The 22,741-nt window shown below is 44.8% G+C and overlaps 1 protein-coding gene across 1 annotated transcript in view; it reads right to left on the reverse strand.

Annotated features, from left to right (window-relative positions):
- The window catches only part of colgalt2b (collagen beta(1-O)galactosyltransferase 2b), a gene marked incomplete at both ends in the record, with an annotated part of 55,117 nt that overhangs the window by 31,158 nt on the left and 1,218 nt on the right, over positions 1 to 22,741 (reverse strand). The window lies entirely within an intron of this gene.

The following is a 22,741-nucleotide window of genomic DNA, read 5'->3' on the forward strand; positions in this document are numbered from 1 at the left end:
CTCAGTAAGCACACTATCACAGACACGTGAATACACTCCTGCTAGTGATATCAGTGCACCAATGCAGTTTCTTTTCCATTCTCTCACGGGGTGTTCAGCATGTTTAACCTCTCTCTACAAAAGCTTTAACTCTCTGGACCCTAAGGCCAGTTTAGGTAGTCTGCCATGCCTTGATGTTATTGTATATTTCACCTAGCTAAAAACTATGAGGCGAAAGTGGCATGTATGATTTTATTCTAGAAGACCCACACACACTCTCACACACGTATCAGGATGCTATTCCTAGACTTCACCGCCGCGTTCCACACTATATTCCTCCAAAGCGGAAGACACACTAAACAATTTGGAATACGGCGCTGGATAATGAACTCCTTCACTAACAGACCATGAATGATCAGAATGAGCAGCCACGTGTCCTGATCACAGGTGTACCGCAAATAGCCACACATCCTTAACGCAGGTGACCACACAACCTGAACACAGTAGTCCCGCACACAGCCCTCTTCAGTCTCTGCACCTTCATCCACTCCACTAACACTATAGTGAACCTTGCTGATGACAACACTATAGTGGACATATATCCAACAATGACAGACACACACACACACACACACACAGACTTGCACACAAACGCATGCACTCATAACCCCCACTCCCCCGCAACACACACGCACACACACGGACGCACACGCACACACTCACACTCACACTCACACTCACACTCACACTCACACTCACACTCACACAGGGGTTGAAATGGTGTTGAGCTGGCAGTGGGTTGGTGCTGACACAGAAACCTTTACTCTGGAGCTTGGGTCATGTTCAACTCTCACCTGGATCCCTCACCTACCCCCTTACTGCCTCTCACACCCTCCCTCTCTCTCTTCACATCCGTCCTTTCCCTCTCTCTCTCTCTGTCTCTCTATTTTTCTCCTTCTTCCATCTCTCTCTCTTTCTCTCTCTCTTTTCCCAGTATGTACAGAGGGAAGGAAAAGGCAAGACAGAGTGAGCCTATTTACCTCATGAGAAGGGGTTGCTGTGTCTGCAAGAGTACACAACACACACACACACACACACACACACACACACACACACACACACACACACACACACACAGGGTAGCTTTCCACTACTGTAACATTCCTCTCTGGGCTCTCCCCACACATTAGTTCTCGTGGCGCTGCAGTGATAGCAGGCTAGCGACAGCACTAAAACGACACCTGCGCACACACACACACACACACACACACACACACACACACACAGACACACACATACACACACGCACTTCAGTTCAGTTCAGTTTTATGTGCCTGATAACAGTGCAGACACACGTCATTACAAGCCCATTAAACACACACGCACACACACTCGTGTCGGTGATGACAGTGTTGACACTAGCAATTCACATCTTTGAATTGTCCATGCACGTATGTACCAGTACCAGCCCACCTCCACACACACACACACAGGGACAGGAGAGGAGCCTGTGTGATGGTTTTAACATTCAGACGGTCACACCAGTCCCTCACCACATCTCCAGACAGACAGAGAGAGGATACAGCTGGACTGGGAATTCATGCTTGCTTTTGTGTGTGTATGTGTTTGTGCGTGTGTATGAGAGAGAGAGAGTGGGTGTGTATGGCCTGAGACAGGTTCTTTGACTCAATTTGTGCTTTATGAGTGTACGTATACTGTATATGTTATTATGAGTGTGTGTGTTGGGGCAGTTGGGATTGGAGGTGCTGTAGGAGGCCAATGCGTGTGTTTGTGTGTGTGTGTGTGTGTGTGTGAAGATGAATTCATCTGTCATGTCTAATCACCACTCCCGACCAAGCAACACCTGACACACCAATCACGAGTGAAAGAGCACTCCTTTTACGACTTGTCTCTCTCTCTATTTCTCTCTCTCTCTATTTCTCTCTCTCTCTATTTCTCTCTCTCTCTCTCTCTCTCTGTCTCTGTCTCTCTTTCTCTCTCCCCTTCTCCTCTCTTTCCGTCTTTCTCTCCTCTCTTTTTCTCTCTCTTTCCTCTCCTTCTCTTCTCTTTCTCTCTCTCTCTCCTCTCTTTCACTCTCTTTTACTACATTCTGCATTTCTTTAGGGGGATATAAAAGCTTTGCTGCATGCTGTCTCCTAAATGCATGATGTGCCTGACTGAGCAGACACCAGTGTGTGTGTGACCATCGTCTTCGGATCATTCACACAACACACTGCCTGAGCAGACACCAGTGTGTGTGTGAGCATCGTCTGAGCAACATTTACACTACACACTGAAATGATTCCTGCGTTCTGCGTCATCTCAATCGCCTCACAAAGATGGATTAATGAAGATCCCACCAAAACAGCTAACATCTAAATAAAAAACGCCCTTGACCCTGCTACGTGAGTAGAGTTACTGGAAGAGCTCCCACTCCATCAGAACACAAGTGAACAGGCACTGACATGGACATCTGACAAGGACATGGAGAAGGAGAAGGAGAAGGAGGAGGAAGAGGAGGAGGAGGAGGAGAAGGAGAAGGAGAAGGAGAAGGAGAAGGAGACGGAATAGGAGAAGGAGAAGGAGAAGGAGAAGGAGAATGAGAAGGAGAAGGATTCCACCAGCTATGATGTCACCACGATGGCCTTCTGGTCTGTAGTTGACAGGAAGACAATATCAACTGGAGTTTTTTGGCAAATGTCTGTAGTGCTAAACTGTAGACATACTTTGAACTAAACATGCCCATAGTTTTATGTTGATTGATTCAAAGTCTTTGGTAGGTAAACCAGAATGCTTGTCCTGCTCCTCGCCATCTGTGAGAGTGGTAGCTTTTTCAAATATTTTTTCACACAGGCAGGGGAGGATGTCGGTCTATAGTTACTTTAGGTTACGTTCTTTCATTCTCTCTCTCTTTCTCTCTCTCTCTCTCTCTCTTCACACACACACACACACACACACACACACACACACACACACACACACACCCGCCCACCCACCCACCCACAGGGCGACTGCACACTGACTTTTTTTCCAGAGCCGAGCTGAAGGCTGAAACCTCCACATGCTGCGTGGCTTTTATGTAATGCGGCCTGGCTGGACTTGGCCGGGGCGGAAGAGCATACTAACGACTTAAGTATGCACTTAAAAGTAGCATTAAAAAAATTGGCAGAAGGTTATTGTCAGTGGCATTTCTGGAGAAGCTGTTTTAGTAATCTGATGTTTTTGGGATGTTTTTTTCCAGCAACAGATAAATATCAGTTTCTGAAACCCCATGTGTGCCCAGAGCTGACGGTATACAGTGGGCAATATAAGATATGTAAAATGCATCAAGCAAACCAGCTTTATTTAAGTTGATATTTAGTGTCTAGATCTTTTGGGATTTATGAGGATTAAATATAGCATGTATCCTAGTCCTAGTATGATGAAGCGCACATGTGCACCTACGTATATGTGTCCGTGTGTGTGTGCTTGTGTGTGTGCGTGTGTGTGTGTGTTTGTGTAAGCATGGGTGCAAGTGTGTGTGTGTGTGTGGTTGTGTGTGTGTGCGTGTGTGTGTTCTCTGATTCCTGGGACCTGTACAGGCAGAAAACAGGGATCAGAGGGGAGCTGAGACAAGCACACTGCCCGAGGCTCAGGGCTTTTGTTTATGGCTGACGTCTGTTCTTTTTCTATTTTAAAAGCGCTTGACCCCTCCACCCCCAATCACATTCCCTCTGTGTCTGCCCCATCATCACTGGTGCGTTCCAGTTGCACTCAGAAGTCGGAATTTCCCAAGTCCAACTTAGAAATTCAGGTCCAACTTTAGGATTCAGCATTCAAGATGGCTGCCCCCGCGGATGAACTTCATTAGCACTTCTGACTTATTTGTCTCTGTGTTTGTATCTGCAAAATACCTCGGAATGTGCTGATATGAACTGATATTGTTAACATCTGATAACAACTGCTAACAACAACAACAACAACAACTGGTATTGCACTTGTTACTGGAACACAGTGAACGCAGGTGTGATGTAACAGGTGCGTTCAAGTTGTACTGGAATTAGAAATTTCCCAGTTTCAAGAAGAAATTTCAGGTCTGCATGACGTCAGAATTCCTACTCAGGAAAGTCGGACGAGCCTCACCAACCTTCAGAATCCGAGATGGGGAAATGGTTTGGACCAGATTCAGCAGCAGTATTGCAGGAGTCCTGTGTGTTTCCCAGCAGGCCAGCAGGGGTCTGTTTTACTAGAGACTACAAACACCTGAACACCTAACCAAAAGAAACAATGAAATGTGTGTGGGTGCCTGGGTGGGTGTCTGCGTGCGTGCGCATTTGTGTGTGTGTGTGTGTGTGTGTGTGTTTGTGTGTGTGTGTGTGTGTGTGTATTACAGAGCTGTGACATATCACAATATAGTGAGCATAGTGAGAGAAATAGAACTTGAGCATCTAATGAAGCAGAACAATTACTGTGAGCTCCCATGTTGGTGGTACAGTGTGTGTGTGTGTGTGTGTGTGTGTGTGTGTGTGTGTGTGTGTGTGTGTGTGTGTGTGTGTGTGTGTGTGTGTGTGTGTGTGTGTGTGTGTGTGTGTGTGTGTGTGTGTGTGTGAGTGTGTTACAGAGCTAACCGTGTTGGTGGTACAGTGCTCAGTGTTGCCGCCTTGTGATCAGTAGACCTGGGTTTGATTCCTGGAAGACACTTTGGATGAAAGTGCTGGCTTAATACTGGACCCTTACCTTCCCCCTTAACTGCTGAGAAGTCTTACCAAGTTTGCTATTTTGCCCGATCGCACAGATCCAATGTTGAAGGATATAATAATTAAAACTGTAGATTAATTTGATTTACAAGCCTTTGATTTAGGCCTTAAAGCATGCATTGCAATGCTACACTGTTATAACTGGAGAGAGATAGTGGCCCAGGATTTGAAACAGTATGGTGGGTTAGGGAGCTGTGGTGTCGGTCAGGGTGGATGGGGCATTAGCTTTTCAGTTTTTATTTAATGGTTTGTGCAGCCATTATTGAGTCGGAATGTTTTGTTTAATGATGCATTTAAGGGTTTGTGAAGTAAAAGTTTCTCTTCATTCTGATCTCTCACTCTTCTTTGTCTTCCCTCTTCTCAGTCTTTTTCTCTCTCTCTTTATATATCCTCCTCTCTATCTCCCCTTTCTCTCTCCATAGTCCTTTTTTTCTCTCTCTCTCTCTTTTTCTCTTTCCTTGTTCTATTCACCATCTTTGAAGCGTATTCAAACGCTTCATTATTTAAAGGCCTGAGGTGCCGCAACTCTCTCTCTTCATGGGAAGCATCTGGACACCATATGCTTATCGCTCACCTTCAGAGTCACATTACACTCTCTGTCTCTCCCTATACCCTCTCTCTTTCTCTCTCTCTCCATCTCACTCCATCTCTCCGTCTCTTCTGACTCACTCCTCTCCTTCCCTGTTAAAAACATTACCACTCAGCCACTCAGCCCGTTAAGAGAATCGCCTCAGACAGAGATCAACAGACCAATGGGCCCAGCTCCATTCACACTTCTCACAGCCCAGATAATTACACCATACTGAGGATTCCACCTATCGGAGAACACTACACTTGTAGAAGCACCACTCATCTCAATCATGTACAGGGTTCATTACCCTTCAGGCTATCCTCCCAATGGAACTTCTTCTCCAAAGGGTTCTGTGATGGGAACCGAATGGGTTTTTTAACAGTACACAAGGAAACGGATATGCAAGGGGATGTGGAGATACACACCCAAAGACTACAGGGAATCTTACAAGATGGCGACATAAGGGCAAAGAGGATATGTGTTGTGTGTCTACAGAAAGAATACATACGAGACAATGATGCATATGGATAAGTATGGATGTAATGGAATGTTATTAATGTTTATGAGTGTGATACGAATATATCTCTATGTTCACTATGTTTTGTGTGCATGCATGCGTGTGTATGTGCGTGTGTGTGTGTATACAGTATATACTGTATGTGTGTGTGGGAGTGTGTGTGTGCGCCCGTGTGTTTGTGTGTGATTGTGTGTATGTGCGTGTGTGTGTGTGCATGCGTGTGTGTTTGTGTGTATGTGCGTGTGTGCGTGTGTGTGTGCATGCGTGTGTGTGTAGTAAGTATGATGGGTGCACATGTGCATGTTCATGTGTGTTTGTTGTGCTACAGCTCCCTGAAGCTGACGTGGCTAACCCTACAGACCGAGGAGGGAGGGGGAGCATGTGTGTGTGTGTGTGTGTGTGTGTGTGTGTGTGTGGCTTCAAACCTACTGCTGAATTCCTCAGGCTCCCTTCAGTCAACAGAGCTCTGAGACCGGCCACACAACCCCCCTGCCTGAGGAAGTCCGTTCCCACACATCCAGCCCTGACATCAGCCATTCACTCTTTCACACACTCCAGCCCCTGACATCAGCCATTCACTCTTTCACACACTCCAGCCCCTGACATCAGCCATTCACTCTTTCACACACTCCAGCCCCTGACATCAGCCATTCACTCTTTTATACACTCCAGCCCCTGACATCAGCCATTCACTCTTTCACACACTCCAGCCCCTGACATCAGCCATTCACTCTTTCATACACTCCAGTCCCTGACATCAGCCATTCACTCTTTCACACACTCCAGTCCCTGACATCAGCCATCCACTCTACACACACTCCAGTCCTCTCTCACAGACACACACCCAACCTCTCACAGACACACATTCCAGTCCTCTCTCAGACACACACACCCAACCTCTCACACAGACACACACTCCAGCTCTCGCTCACAGTCACACACCCAACCTCTCACAGACACACACTTCAGCTCTCTCTCACAGACACACACCCAACCTCTCACAGACACACACACCCACCCAACCTCTCAGACACACAGCCAACCTCTATCTCACAGATACACACTCAACCTCTCAGACACAAACCCATCGTGTCACAGACACACTACCGACCTCTCAGACACACACTCCAGCTCTCTCTCACTCAGTGTGGACACATGCGTCCAATTTCCGATTTCAGTCCGATTTAAATTGGATATTGGACACATGTGACTCCCCAGAACTAGATTCATTGTGTCCAACTTGAGTCCGACTGGACTCCGATGTAAACCCCCAGACACACGATTCGATTCCGCTGGTAATTGGACTGGGCGCGCATGTGTCTCTCGTATCTGATTCAAATTGGACAACAACAACTTTTGCACGTGCTTGAGATCGTGCCCACAGACATATACATGCATCATATATAATGTATATGATATGATAAACGCTGCTAGACGCTCAGTTCTTGTGCTCCCTCTCATTCACGTTGAAATACTGAAAGCGAAAGTGAAACTTAGAAACTGGAACGCAACTGTTTGGGACAGAACGCGCTAATTCAGTGAACAAATATTTTCTTATTACTTTTCCACCCGTTGTTAGTCATGTAATCCATTCATATCGATGTGAATCAATCAATACTAATACAACTTTAACTGTGGTGTGTTTTTGTTTCATTTCACAACGTATTTACTGTATAATCAACGGTTTTGTTTCATTTCACAACGTATTTACTGTATAATCAACGGTAGCAGATGTAAACATTCCGCATTTGATTTGAACTGATCTAGTTTTGTCACTTCCATGTGCTTTGAGATAGAGCAGTTAACCCCCCATGGAGACCCCATGGAGAGAATCGGATAGGATCGGAGTGCTGCCATCATGTGCCCGCACTGACAGACACACACCCAACCTCTCACAGACACACACCCAACCTCTCAGACAGACACCCAACCTCTCTCTCACAGACACACACTCCAGCACTCTCTCACAGACACACACCCAACCTCTCACAGACACACACACCCCAGCGCTCTCTCACAGACACACACCCAACCTCTCAAAAAAACAAGATTGCTGCAGTAAAATAACGTCAATTGTATAAACCCTAAAATAAGGTATAAGTCAATAGCGTACATTTTGATTTGGTAAAACACAAACTTGGTAAATTGGTGCTCTTGCTAGAGTAGGTGGTTAGCAGTCTCTTGTTGTTGTTAATCACACCCTCGTGATGTTTCTCTATTCTCTATAGAGGGCAAGGAAGTCAAGTGTCTAAAGATAACAACAGGACTCAAATGAGAGCAGGAGAGTGCAGGATGTAGTTACCAGTCAGGAAAGCCAAATACTTAGACAAAAACTGCACAAAGCACTCTCAAGCAAGTCATACTCAGAATTGAATTATTTAATGAAAAAAATACTTTTAAAGTAATAGATCACAAACACACACACACTAGCCCCATTTTCCCAGCAAAACATTTCTCAGTTTGGCCCAAAACTGCTTGGTACACTAAGGATTCACGGTGCAAATGGGTCTGCTATTTAAAAATACACACAAATGTGCTATTCTTCTCTGCAAACAGACAGTGCCACAGTCTGCCAAGAACACAAACAAACCCCCCCATCACACCTCATAGAGTATTTATGACACTAGTGAGCCTGATGCGCCCCCCCCCCCCCCGGAATAGAGGAGAGTAGTCATGGCCACACCGCATCACCCAGACAACACAGGCTTCAATCTGGGCAGGCTGGCAGAGGGGGTGGCAAAATGGAGACTGAGTTTGAGGGAACATTTAGTGCTCTGAAACAGTAAGAGAGAGAGAGACTTACAATAACAGCTTCACATTAATTTATCTGGATTGAGTAATGGAAAGGGTTGACTTGTTTTAAGTGGAGAGGAGAGGAGGGCGGGGTGGGGAGGGGATGGGAGGAGAGGAGAGGAGGGGAGGGGGGAGGAGAAGAGGGGAGGGAGGAGGGTGTTGCCAGTGCATTGGTAAGCATCGGTAATTGTTGAACAGGCCGAGCCCTTTCCCTGAAGAGATTGGAGTTCAGAAGGGAAGGATGCAATGGTTCCATCAAAGCAAACTTGAATAAAATCCTCCAACCATACACATTCATTTACTTCAACAGAAGACAGCTCCAATGGAAGTCATATTTATGCATTCTTAATGAACATCACACATTGACACTGAAGGCAACACATACCCAAGGGTATTCATTTCCCCATAACTCAACTCCTCTTTGTGAATAGACCCAATTACACAGATCTCCTTACACAAACAGTCTGCCTGCAATGTACACACACACACTCACTCTTGGGCTCTTAACACACACACACTGACAGTGAAGCATATATATATATATATATATATATATATATATATATATATATATATATATATATATATATATATATATATATATATAAACACACACACTCTCAAGGCTAACTATCTTTCTCACATAAGGCCACAACCAGACATGCACTCTATAGCGCTATACACTCCTGTAAACACAGTGACAGAAACAAACAGACACCACAGCCAAAAACAGACCAGGCCATAGACCAAACCAGACTGAGAGGGGTCTGTGAGAGGGTAAAAGAGTGGGATGGACGTAGTGTAATGCAGACAGACGTTGACATAATTGACATTATGCGGAACGATCAACGTTCCAACCGGAAAACAGACTTAGACAGATGTATTCATTTCCGCTCCTAACTTCCGTACTCAGGTTGACTACAGCAGCGTTAGGTTATCACCTCTGAGGTAACTTCTAAGTGTCGCTTATTATAATATTTTTAAAATTTCTGGTCAAACTTTAGAGCATTTGTTTGAATTAAAATGTCACGAATGGTAAACTATCAAAAACGGGAAAATCTGAACAGCAGCTTTCGTTGTGTGCCGAGCTGTTCTGTGTCGGGGAGATTTAACTCTATCGTAAGTTTCCACCAGTTTTCCGAAGGATGACAGTCAGGGCGATATGGGTCCATAACATTAGGCGAGATCATTTCGTTATAAGGAGACACACCACTGTCTGCAGTCGGCATTTTATGCCAGAAGATATGATTGAAGGGGACCGACGCCGTTTGAAACTCAGGGCGATTCCGGTGTTGTTGGCCTGGAACAACTTCAGCCTGCCGGTCGTTCGACCAGGTAGGAAACAAGTTATTAATTCACTTCAGTAAATGCTGTTCCTCTTTCAGTGCCTGCCAGTTATGTTACTGTTGCTTATCATTAGGCTGGCTATTTCAAACAAAGCCAGAAATTAATTCTAGACTAGGTTGAAACATTACGTCGTCTTTATGAACGTGCTTACAAATGTTAGTGAGCTAAGCTGTCAGTTACTCTGCCATTAGTTACTTGATCAATGAAGCAGTGAAGCTACTGAAAAAGTTATTTAATTCAGGAAGTAGTGAAGCTACCACCAAGCTACCGATAATTGTAGTACACTGAGTGACAAGACAGTCCTAGCCCAGACTTTTTTTTGCTTAATTAGCTTCAGCACATTGTGTTCAGTCATACTGGTGGGTCAGATGAAGACCAGATTCCATTTAGTGACCAATTTTTGCAGAAAATCAAATAATACCAAGGGCTTCACAAACTCTCAAGTAGGACTGTATACCACTTATCAAAGAAGATTATAAAACAGAAGCAGAAATGTAATCCATGTGACATCATGCACTACTTCATGGGAGACACATTGAAAAGTTGCTAAAGAAAGAGTCATGAACATTTCAATTTGAATATTTTCGATGTAGTGCTATGCTGTTACATACACTTTTGTCTTGAACTATGTTCTACATTTCTACCAACAGCACCGTTGTCTACCGCTGATTGATGAGCTGAAGGAGATGGATCTGGCGTACCGCTTCAACGTACATCATTTAATTCAATTCAATTCAATTCAATTTTATTTGTATAGCGCCACAACAATACAATTGACTCTAGGCGCTTAACAGAGCCCAGAGCCTAAACTGTTAGTAGAACAATTAGAACCTGGGCTTATTTTCTGTACACAGTTTTGGGTGCTGTGGGCATTTGGATGGCCCCTGATGCAGTCCGTGTCATGATGCTTAGCGAGTTTTAAAGGTAATCTGACACACAGGTGATAGTAGACTACACTGAACTAAAATGTCAAACCCCTTCCTCACTCCTACTCAGGTTCTATTAGTGATAAGAACTGTTTAAGCAATCTGAAATCATCCCTTTACTAGATGAAGACATGGCTGTAATGGTTGATAAAGGCTTTACAATAGATGATTTAGTACCGGGCAACGTACACAGACGATATTTTCTGGGAAAGAACTTTTCAGCTGTCTCGTGAAGATGTTTAAGCTACTCAAGAAATTGCCCGGCTGAGAGTACACGTGGAGAGTGATTAGGCACATTAAAAAGAATAAATTGTTTGATTCCATCATCCCTCTGACTATTGCTGGTAGTATCAACCAGCTTTATGCAGTAGCCTACCTTCTGTCAAATTACCAGAACAAGCCACTGGTCAAGGCTTGGGCCAAATTAATTATCTATTGTGCCTATTGTAAACAAAACCATTGTACCTATTGTAAATACATGAGTACATGAAGTATAATTGAAACATGTTTGCAGAAAATGATTTTAGTTTTGTCAAATAAACCTCTGGGTCAACTATGATTCGTTGAACTGTCTTCTTGGGCACAAATTACAAAGTAATTCCTGTTAGCATGAGTAACCCCTGCACCTGCCAGCTATAGATGTGACTTTCGTTAAGAGCATTGTGCCTTCTTTCATATTAAGGTACTTGCAGTCAACATAGCTGGTGACATTGGGGCACTTGACCTCTACTAGGCCAAAAGGTGTCTATGCCAGGGGGTCGAATACAAGGTCATCTGGTGAGGTGCCAAGCCAAGGGTCGTCAGGATGAACAATTAGGCCACAGGGCATGTAGTTTACGTTCCTGATTTTGCTGTACTCTTGGGCTGCTGTAAACTCCATATCTGCCCATGTTTGAGTAAACGATGTTTCTAAATTTGAGTTGAATGACCGCAATATGGTGATCATAATGATAGATTATTGTAATTAGGCAATGAATGTCATTGCAAGGTAATAGTTAATTTCATTTCATTTAGAGATGGACAGTCATGTGTGTGTGTGTGCACCTCTTCATGTCAACTGTCTGCCTCGTTCCTTTCAGGATGCGTTCAGCCAGAGACTGTGCTGAACCGCCTCCCCTCACAAAGCACACCCCCCTAAAGTGGGATGGGCTTCAATTGCAACTGCAATGTGTGGAAAAAGTAGTAAGTGCTGTCTGAAAGAGCAGTGCAGCAGTGTGATTACACTTTGCCAGCTTTGCATGAACACTGACTGGAGTTCATGACTACAGGTTCTAAATCACAAAGCACTATCTGTGTAGAATACACAAAGAGACAATTGGACAGTTGGCAGAACAGATACCACTGAATTAAGACTTCCTACAAGTCTACTACAATACAAATATATTACACAGTATAACAATACCCAAACCCATCCCTGAACATTAGCCTACTCTAAAGCTGTGGGGTTTTTCATTCTTCTGCAAGGACCTGTGACAAACTGCCGCTCTGACACTCACAGTACCGTCAACCTGTCTTTGTTTGACACTGGTGGAAAAAAAGATACATCATCCATCCATTCATTCACTCATTAATTTATTCATCACATTTGTCATAATACAAAGCAATGTTTTAGAAATCTGAAACACCTGCCAGAACAGCAGACAGTGGACCTAGCACCGTCGACACATTAAGGCCGAATTATGCTCTGTTTTAGACGTAACGCGTAAGCACGTAAGATACACAACCCCCCCTTGCACGGTAAAATACCCCCCCTTACGTGCTTAAGTGCGTCGCCCAAAATTCCTGACTATGCGACTAAAACACTACGGCCCTACACAGCTCGCAAAGGCTGTGATTGGCCGGCTACCACAGCCTTTCACAGAGTCTCACGTTTCCGGGTTAATAGCATACAGTCTTTTTTAGACCCAGACGTTTTTTTAAATCATGAATACCCTGCAGACCGTCTCACAAGCCTTTTCTTATGGATTAGGAACAAACATAACAGAAGAGGTCCGAAGACATGAACTCCTTTACAAATCCTCTTTAAACACTTATAAGGACGCTCAAATTACCGCGAATATCCCATTCTCACCCGCGATTGTTTGGAGAGAATGTGGTCATTCAGAACAAATAGGTACTTTCATATTAATTTTCCGCCACTTGTGAGTCATGGTGATATCTTTCATTGAGTTCATATTGACGTGAATCCATCAATTGCACCAGCGAGTTTGATAGAATGAGCCCGGTCTGCTCATATACAAAAGTTACAGTAACAGTAACCTGCCGTTACCTTGTGGCCAGCACCATTGTATTTACAAGCATTGACAACATGATGAGATTCTCTCGCCGTTTACCACCTCATCTTTGAATAATGTAACTCATAAACACATCGTTTTAAAGCCTGTCGCAGTCATTAAAAGATGTCAATAAACGAACTTTTGCGTCATGTGCTGTCTTTTTCGCCACTGGTACTGAATTGCCAACATTTGTATTTTGTGTAACACATGTATTCAGAACATCAAGCCTTTCGCCCACTACACTTTCATGCTCCGGTAAGTTTTTTTCCTTTGTCCTGCTGCAATAAATAGGCTTACTTAACTCAAAATAAATCTACAGTTCTGGCGTCAATTTGCTTTGCAACACGCAACACGGCTCACAAGCCTTGCAACACGGCTCTGCGTCTAAAACGAACCTTAAATCAAAACTTGTCTAAAACAAGTTCCTTGTGTAAATTACGTGCTTACGCGTTACGTCTAAAACAGAGCATAATTCGGCCTTTAGACCAGCATAACACGTCGACACATTAGACGAGCATAAACAGGACATCGTATTCATTATACTGTTAGTACTATAAAGCCACGGCTAAATGCAGTCTTTATTTGATTGTGCTAACCGTCTGTGATCAAAAATAAAAGGCTAAACTACAGATCGCATACAAGTCTACAACTGCTGATAGTTAGCTAACGCTAACAGGTGCCATTAGCGAAAGCTACATAGCAGCTACATACCTTCATAATTATGAATAAATGAGGAGGCGTAAAACTTAAACCTTTCAGAGTATTTGGGGCTCTGGACGTCCGTTTGGCAATAGTATCTACATCGGAAATAGTCATTTGTGGTAGCTCCTGTAAACACCGGCTGTCGCCATAATACGCTCGTCTCTATTTACCACAGCAGCGGACGGCCGGAAGTAGATAACTCCTTCTAGTAGACCCCGGAAGAATGTTCCGCATAACGTCTATTAGCTTAGCACAGACAGGACAGTGGCCAACCATGAGGGATGAAACGGGTAAATGGAGTTAAAATTACACTTCCTTTCTCCTAATGTGAAGACCGGTCTCCACTGAAAGCCTCTTTTGTCCATAAAAATATCCTTCATAACCGTTTAATGAGCACACATCCTCTCCCTCTCTCTCTCTCTCTCTCACTTTATATGGGTGTGTGTGTGTGTTTCTACTAGTTTCTCTCTCTATTTGTATGTGTATGTGTTTACAGTATGTGTTTGTGTGTGTGTGTGTGTGTGTGTGTGTGTGTGTGTGTGTGTGCCTGTGAGCGCACGCTTGTCCTTGAGAGAAACTGTGTTGAGCCATTTGACTAATGCGAGACAAGCACAAACACTAGTAAAGATCAGCAACATGGAACCCACAGACCACTCTTTCAATCTTGTTCTGCAAAGTTTCTATTAAATGGACTATACAGCCTTCCACCGCTTGTCTGGGTTTGTCATTTGTTGGTTGTGATGGCTGTGATGCAATGCAAAAAGTATGAGCAAGCAATCTCCAGCTTGACAGAGTTAGATCGCTTTAATGGGGCAGAAACGTCTCAGGCAAAATGCCCTTCTTTGGCGTGCAACAATGGCAAAACATGCGTAAACATTGGGACACACAGCCCAGGACACACTACCCAGTGCACACTACCCAGTGAAAACTACCCAGTGCACACTACCCAGCGCACTACAACCCAGTGCACACTACCCAGTGCACACTACCCAGCACACACTACCCAGAGCACACTACCCAGTGCACACTACCCAGTGCACACTACCCAGAGCACACTACCCAGTGCACACTACCCAGTGCACACTACCCAGAGCACACTACCCAGTGCACACTACCCAGTGCACACTACCCAGAGCAGATGGCTTCATGACAGATCTGTTCTCCCTGCAGCTGTGTGCTGTGTGCTCTAGTAAAGTGCCCCGCCATTGGCCTCCCACTCATCTACAGGTTTGTGTGCTAGTAAAGTGCCCCGCCATTGGCCCCCCACCCATCTACAGGTTTGTGTGCTAGTAAAGTGCCCCACGATTGGGCCCCCACCGACTACAGGTTTGTGTGCTAGTTAAGTGCCCCACCATTGGCCCCCCCACTCATCTACAGGTTTCCCATCTTTCACTGTTCTGCATAACTGAATACCAGGAGGCAAGGATAGCAAAAAATTGTATTGTAATCAATAAATTGCAATGGAGAGATCCAAAGGCCCGTGTTACAAACACACTGTAATCAGGTGTGTGTGTGGCTGGTAGATGATATACTGGGCAGGGTGCTGGTAGGTGGTAGATGATATACTGGGCAGGGTGGTGGTAGAGGATATACTGGGCAGGGTGGTGGTAGATGATCTACTGGGCAGGGTGGTGGTAGAGGATATACTGGGCAGGGTGGTGGTAGATGATCTACTGGGCAGGGTAGTGGTAGAGGATCTACTGGGCAGGGTGGTGGGAGATGATATACTGGGCAGGGTGGTGGTAGAGGATATACTGGGCAGGGTGGTGGTAGGTGGTAGATGATATACTGGGCAGGGTGGTGGGAGATGATATACTGGGCAGGGTGGTGGTAGAGGATATACTGGGCAGGGTGGTGGTAGAGGATATACTGGGCAGGGTGGTGGTAGAGGATATACTGGGCAGGGTGGTGGTAGATGATCTACTGGGCAGGGTGGTGGTAGAGGATATACTGGGCAGGGTGGTGGTAGAGGATATACTGGGCAGGGCGGTGGTAGATGATCTACTGGGCAGGGTGCTGGTAGGTGGTAGATGATATACTGGGCAGGGTGGTGGTAGAGGATATACTGGGCAGGGTGGTGGTAGAGGATATACTGGGCAGGGTGGTGGTAGAGGATATACTGGGCAGGGCGGTGGTAGAGGATATACTGGGCAGGGTGGTGGGAGATGATATACTGGGCAGGGTGGTGGTAGAGGATATACTGGGCAGGGTGGTGGTAGATGATCTACTGGGCAGGGTGGTGGTAGAGGATATACTGGGCAGGGTGGTGGTAGAGGATATACTGGGCAGGGTGGTGGTAGAGGATATAGTGGGCAGGGTGGTGGGAGATGATATACTGGGCAGGGCGGCTCCATGAGGAGCTTTGCGCACCCCTGCTCTGCGTGTGTGACCCTTCCTCCCATAGCCTGTAGCACTGTGGTGAAAAGCCCTTCCTGTGGAGGAGTGGACCATACACACACACACACACACACACACACACACACACACACACATATGGACCATATGCTTCTGCTATTGTCTCCACTGGCAGGCTCTCTGTTCTGGCCCGGTTCTGGGGCCAAGCCCCTGGGCCCTCTGAGGTTTATAAGCAGGAGATTGACGGATCATCTCTCAGGGGCCCGTGGCTGTGCTTAGCATCAGGAAGAAAGGCTGGCGTCCTCGGATGTTCTATTCCCAGCATGCTTCTGGGCCGAAGAAAAGCCCTCATCACGAAGGAAGAGTTTGGACTGAGTGGAGGGATGTTCTGATTCAATACCCCCAGATAGAAACGCGAGCCAGAACTCTGAGTCCAATCAAATGCTGACAGAGCCTGTGCCAACACCGCACTGATATAAACCAAACACACACACACACACAAACACACACACACACAATGCCAGCAATGACCATAGACATAATTGCAAGCAGATACACTCCAAATGTTCTCTTTTCCTCATGAATATGTTCTTTTCCCCACTGCTGTGTGTGTTCTCTAAGGTATGAGTGTGACATGAAGTATCCCACATTCCCCAATATGTTTCATACCCCTCAGGTGCTACACCTGCACACACACTGGAAGGACTATGGAATGTGTGTGTGTGTGTGTGTGTGTGTGTGAAGGGGGGGGGGGGGGGGGGGTAAGAGAGGTAAAAACAGCAAACAAATAACAACAAGATCACAGCTGACCTATACAATAATTGCACGCCTGAATTCTTTTCAGGAATGTGTTTGCCTATATTCCACACAAGACAAATAAGTAAATACAAACAGACAAATACACACGCGCATACACACAAACATGCACACACATACACACACAGACACACACACACACACACAGACACACACACACACACACAGACACAGACACACACACACACACACACACACACAGATGTGCCTAAAGGGATGTTCAAACAGATTGTAGCCCTAAATCATGGCTGACATTTACTGCACCTGTACATTATTCCCGTTTGACGTGCGATTGGAGGAAGTGACTACTTCTCTCCACCGTGCATCAGGCATGGCTGTCATAAGTGAATATCCACTGCCGTTCCAGAGGAGAGGTATTTCTTAATATGAGGTTTACGTGGGAGGAGTGCCCTCAGAGAAAAGGGTTGACCTTTTGGACTTTCTCTTAAGTGGGTGTGGGTAACCTGCCTGGGGTTACGGTTGGGATTAGGGTTACCCTCAACTTCTCTAAACTGTAATGATTCTGGGAGACAACGGGTCTGGACTGGCCCTCTGCCTGTCCTTACCAACCAATCAGGCTGTCATCTTTTTGTGTACTCATTTGCGTTCTTTTGTGTTTTCAGCTTTTATCCAAGTCTGCTCCTCCGGCGATCCATATCTCTCTCTTCGTCTCTCCATTTCTGTCCCTTTACACTGACAATCTGACTCTGTTTGGGTGTGTGGTGGGAGTGCAATTACATCCCTATAAGATTCTGAATGACACTAGTCTGTGTGAGTTGTGTTTAATGGGTGATACACCATCTTTACCATGTATTTAATGTAAAGGATTTACAAGTCTCTTCCTCTCTCGCTCTCTCTCTCTCGTTCATTCTTCCCCTCCCTCTCTCTCTCTCTCTCGCTTTCTCTTGCTTTCTCTCGCTCTCTCTCTCGCTCTTTCTTCCCCTCTCTCTCTCGCTCTCCCTCACCTTCTCTCTCTCTCTCTTTCTCTCTCTCTCTCTCTGACCAGATGGTAGAGCCCTTCCAGCCCTGAGTCACAGGAGTCATGCTCCCCTCTCCAATCCCCTGGACTGGGTTCAGCACAGCGGGTTGGAATGGGTGGAATGTGGGTTCCCAACCTGCCCAATGGCTCCTGGGTAAATCTGCATGGGCAAGCCCACCCCTCTTCCCTGCGTTCCAGCCCATTATTCCCTGCATTCCTGCACGAAAAGCCTTTGCACGTCTCTGACTGACTGCTCTGCACACGTTTGCTTTATTCAAGCCTTGATGATGTTGATGGTGTGACTGCAGACACCCAAACATATCCATGTGAACAGACACACACGCAAACACACGCACACGCACACGCACACTCACACACAGGAAGAGGGAAATACTTCCAACCTCTTACTATAGAAAAGGCATGGCCTTAACAACTTGGATGAGAGCTGTGTGTGGCCAGCTGTGGCTAAATCACACAATAAGCCACTGTGCCTAGAGTGTTACAGTTTTTCTCAATCGCTTTGGCGAATTTTTCCATTCACTGTTTACTTTTTCAAAACAGCTCACACACAGCCCTTAACTGAAGCTGAAATGACCAAAACACTATATGATGTTTTCAGAATGACACTACCTTCTCAAAAACTTATCACACACCCATCAAAACCAAACAATTCCTTCAAAACCAACAATTTGTGCTCAATTGAAAATGTATGTTTTCTCATTTATTTAACAATGGATAGCAAAACTCAAAATACAGCTTTCAATATCAACCTATGAAAGCATCACTTCAACTTTTGTGCAACACCCTCCCAGTATTGACTATTTTACCACTGACAACGTACTACAATTTGGGTTTGGTACTGAGCACTCTTGCTTAAGGAATATACTGGCAGAAAGTATTCGAAACCTGAACATTTGTATGCAGTAAAATTTTGTAGTTCTGTTTTTGTATTGCTAAACACTATATCATATATTGTACTGTAAACAAGGACCTGTCAACACCATTGATTATGTAACATTTGTTCTACTGTGCACAAAAGGGCAAAGATTCTGACACAACATTTTTACAGTATTGCAGTCCTTTTTCCACATTACATGTATATTCTGTACGTCAAAATGACAGGTTTCAATATACAGTGAAAAGGTCAACTCTGTTCTGCAGTGAACAATCTCCCCCTGCCACCAGTTTGGGCCAGTGTGTTGATTCTGTAAAGATAGTGCAATAGGCTGTAAATACTGTACATTTACGTAAAGTAATCAGAATTCGACCGTATATGTTGTAAATAACTTTAGTGAAACTACAGTATACATTGTATTGTGACAACATACTTACGTAACAAAAGTAAAGAAATTGTTGTTGCCAAGAGTGCAAATACAGTGAAACACAATACATTATATTGACTGTAAAGGCCAGCAAAGTGTCATTGTCATTGCTGAACGTACAAACAATTGATGCCACAGTATGACAGCTCAGGTTTGAAAGAACCCTTTGGCCAGCCTCTCTCATGGTGGTCATGATTCACTATAGATCAATGACTCTTGCCCTAATTTCATTTGAGCATCTTACACGAATGCCACATCCCCTGACAGGGGCCCCTCTCTACCACACCCTCTTCCTTGTCCTCATCCTGGTGGCCTATTCGATACATGCTTACTGTAGTATCAACTTCAATCTATTGACCCTTTTTTAGATTATTTAAATATTCGTCTCGCGAGAAAGGTAACAGAGTGACATTAAGGCTGCTAACTGTCAATAGCAAAGGAGCAAGACTGCTATACCCTATTGTGAAGGCTACACGAGTCTGTTGACAATGTCTTATAAACACAAAAGTGGCAGTAAGAAAAGGCAAGAGAGAAAAGAGCTGCAGGAGAAGGTGGCAAAGCTACCTAAATTAGATTATTTTTATTTTTCAACAAACGTTCGCCAGTCCGTGGAGTCTGCTAGTGCTACGACCCTCCTGCTAGCACACAAGGCTCGTCGAATGCCATTCAAATAGGTGAGTAGTACAACTTGTACTGTACAAGGGTATTTGATGGGCTGCCATGCCCCCTTTAACAAGTCGCAGTGGAGCACCCGTTTTATTATGTGTTTTTCAGATGTGGGTAAAGCAGGTGTGTCGCTTGTCATCCGTGTTTTAAGAACGCTTTAGCACACTTTGACCCTGTGTTTACGTTACCGCGAGTCGGAGCGCGTCGCTATCCATGTTTCTAATACATTTGTCACTGTCCTGTCTACTTTCAAAGAGCAAGAGGACTTTGAGTGTGAGAGGTGTCGGGCCATCCGTGACCGCACCATGGCCAGGAGGATGGAAAACAGAACGTGTGTGTCTGTGTTTAATAATTTAGTTAGTTTCATCGTGTCTGCGTTGCTTGTATACACAATTTAAATATCCTATTGAAACTTCTTCTTGTAAATATTGTTAATATATGTTTGCTGTTCCTCTTAATAAATTAGTTAATTACGTTATGTGGGACGTCTGTCATTTTTAAGATCAGGGTTATCGCAAACAGTGCTATCTAGGCTACTTTCTGACCATTTCTAACGAGTTAAACAAGATTTCGTTCCTTGTGTACACACCTGTCACAATCATATCGATTACAAACACCTTTATTTAGCGTAATAGGGAACGCCAAAGTAACTATAGGGCCGTCAAAATACCGTGCACCGGGGCCCGTCGTAACCACGTTACGCCACTGTACAGATGTCATCATTGACAGGGTAGCCGAGAAGAGCGATCTGATGAAAAGGCTGCTTTTGTGATGAGGTAAAATAATACGCTGACTTGAAACAATCATAGTGGAGCAGATTAAGTTAATTAATATTTTTTAATATAATTCCTTTACTTAAATTTAAGTAACAAGGTTGAAAGAAATGACATGTCTAAAAAGTAATGTGACCTACGGTCAATAGATCATACTTTTGATAAGCCTACATAACAGTATTTTGGGAGAACTTTTTATAATGCTTCTCATAGTGTTAAAATGTTTGTGTCTCCTAGTGCACATTGATCGTTTAAGGCAGTGATTCCCAACAAGGGGTAAGTGAGGTGCACAAGCAAACTGCAGGGGGTATGTGGATAAATTAACGAATGTGTGCAGCATAGTCACTGCATGAGTGAAGGGGTACTCATGGTGTGACAAAAAGGCTTAAGGGGTACGCATGTCAAAAGCAGTTGTGGAAAAAACCCACTCTGTCACACAGCGCACTTACATTTTTCCCCGTCAATACTTGGTGGTGGCCTGCTCTTGGTTAAAAATGCCCGGCCTGAAAAATTTCCCCAGTCCAGCCCTGGTTGACATGGTTATTCAATTAGGTTTTGTGTCTTTCTTTGAGAAGTGTGTAAACTGTTTTGAAAAGTGTGTTAAAACTCAAAGAAATTAGTTTGAAAGCAATGAGAAATGGTTCACCCATTCGCCAGAGAAGACTCTTGCTGTGCAAAGAAGATGTGAGCATTAGATGAAGTTGACCCATGATTCGCTAAATGCCTGAAAACGATTGGGAAAAACTGTAATGCTCAACTGGGTCTGTAAAGGCCACTTCACTTCTCCACTCCAAATACACACACACACACACACACACACACACACACACACACACACACACACACACACACACACACACACACACACACACACACACACACACACACACACACACACACACACACACACACACACACACACACACACACAGACACACAGTCACAGTCACAGTCACACTCACAAACACACAGCACTTGACTTCATTATATGCAGCATCGAATGCCCTTCTCCGTGTGCTAACATTTACTTAGGATTCTGAGGTTCCCCGGGAAATTTCTCAGAACACTGGCATAATTGATTGTGTGTGGGCATCTGTTTCTCTTTGTGCGTGTGTGTGTGTGTGTCCAAATGTGCGCATGTGTTTGCCTGTGTGTGCCTGCATCTGTCATACTAAAGACCTCAAACCCTCAGTCCTCAACTTTGTCACTCGTTCAAAAAACACCAGTTATCACCGTGTAAAATGAAGCAAAGCCACCCTCGCTGACTTCCTGTTGCAGCTGAAATTATCCCCAACGACTCAGGCCATGGTATTCACACACTCTCGCCAGGGGCTGCAGTGGAATTTCACAGGGAGCAAGAAGGACCTACAACATTCAGGGAGCTCGGAGCGATGCAATGCAATCTGACAGCTGTGACGATGAAACAATGGAAAGGTCCTCCTGCCAGCACAACTCCCCTAGGTGTTGAAGCCCTACCCTGTGTGGAACAGAGAGAGGCAGAGAGAGAGAAAGAAAAAGGCAGAGAGAGAGAGAGGCAGAGAGAGATAGAGATAGAGAGAGAAAGAGGGGTAAAGAGAGATGGACAGAGAAAGAGAGAGACAGGGAGAAAGAGAGAGAAAGAGAAAGACAGGGAGACAGAGAGATGGAGAGAGAAAGAGAGAGCGAGAGAGAGACAGGGAGACAGAGAGATAAAATGAAAGACAGGGGGACAGAGAGAAGGAGAGATAAAGAGAAAGACAGGGGGACAGAGAGATAGAGAGAGAAAGAGAAAGACAGGGGGACAGAGAGATGTAGAGATAAAGAGAGAGAGATAGAGAGAGAAACACCCTAGTAGTACACTGGGATGCCCCAGTGTGTTTGGCGTGTCATGGTCTCATTAGTGTGAGCTTGCCCTCTGTTAACACAGGCATGTTGGCTCAGTAATGTAGACATTTGCTAAGAGGTTTGGGTGGGGGGTGAGGACGGACCCACGCTGACTCCCAG

This window comes from Sprattus sprattus, assembly GCF_963457725.1.
Source record: "Sprattus sprattus genome assembly, chromosome: 2".
In the NCBI taxonomy this organism is placed as follows: domain Eukaryota; kingdom Metazoa; phylum Chordata; class Actinopteri; order Clupeiformes; family Clupeidae; genus Sprattus; species Sprattus sprattus.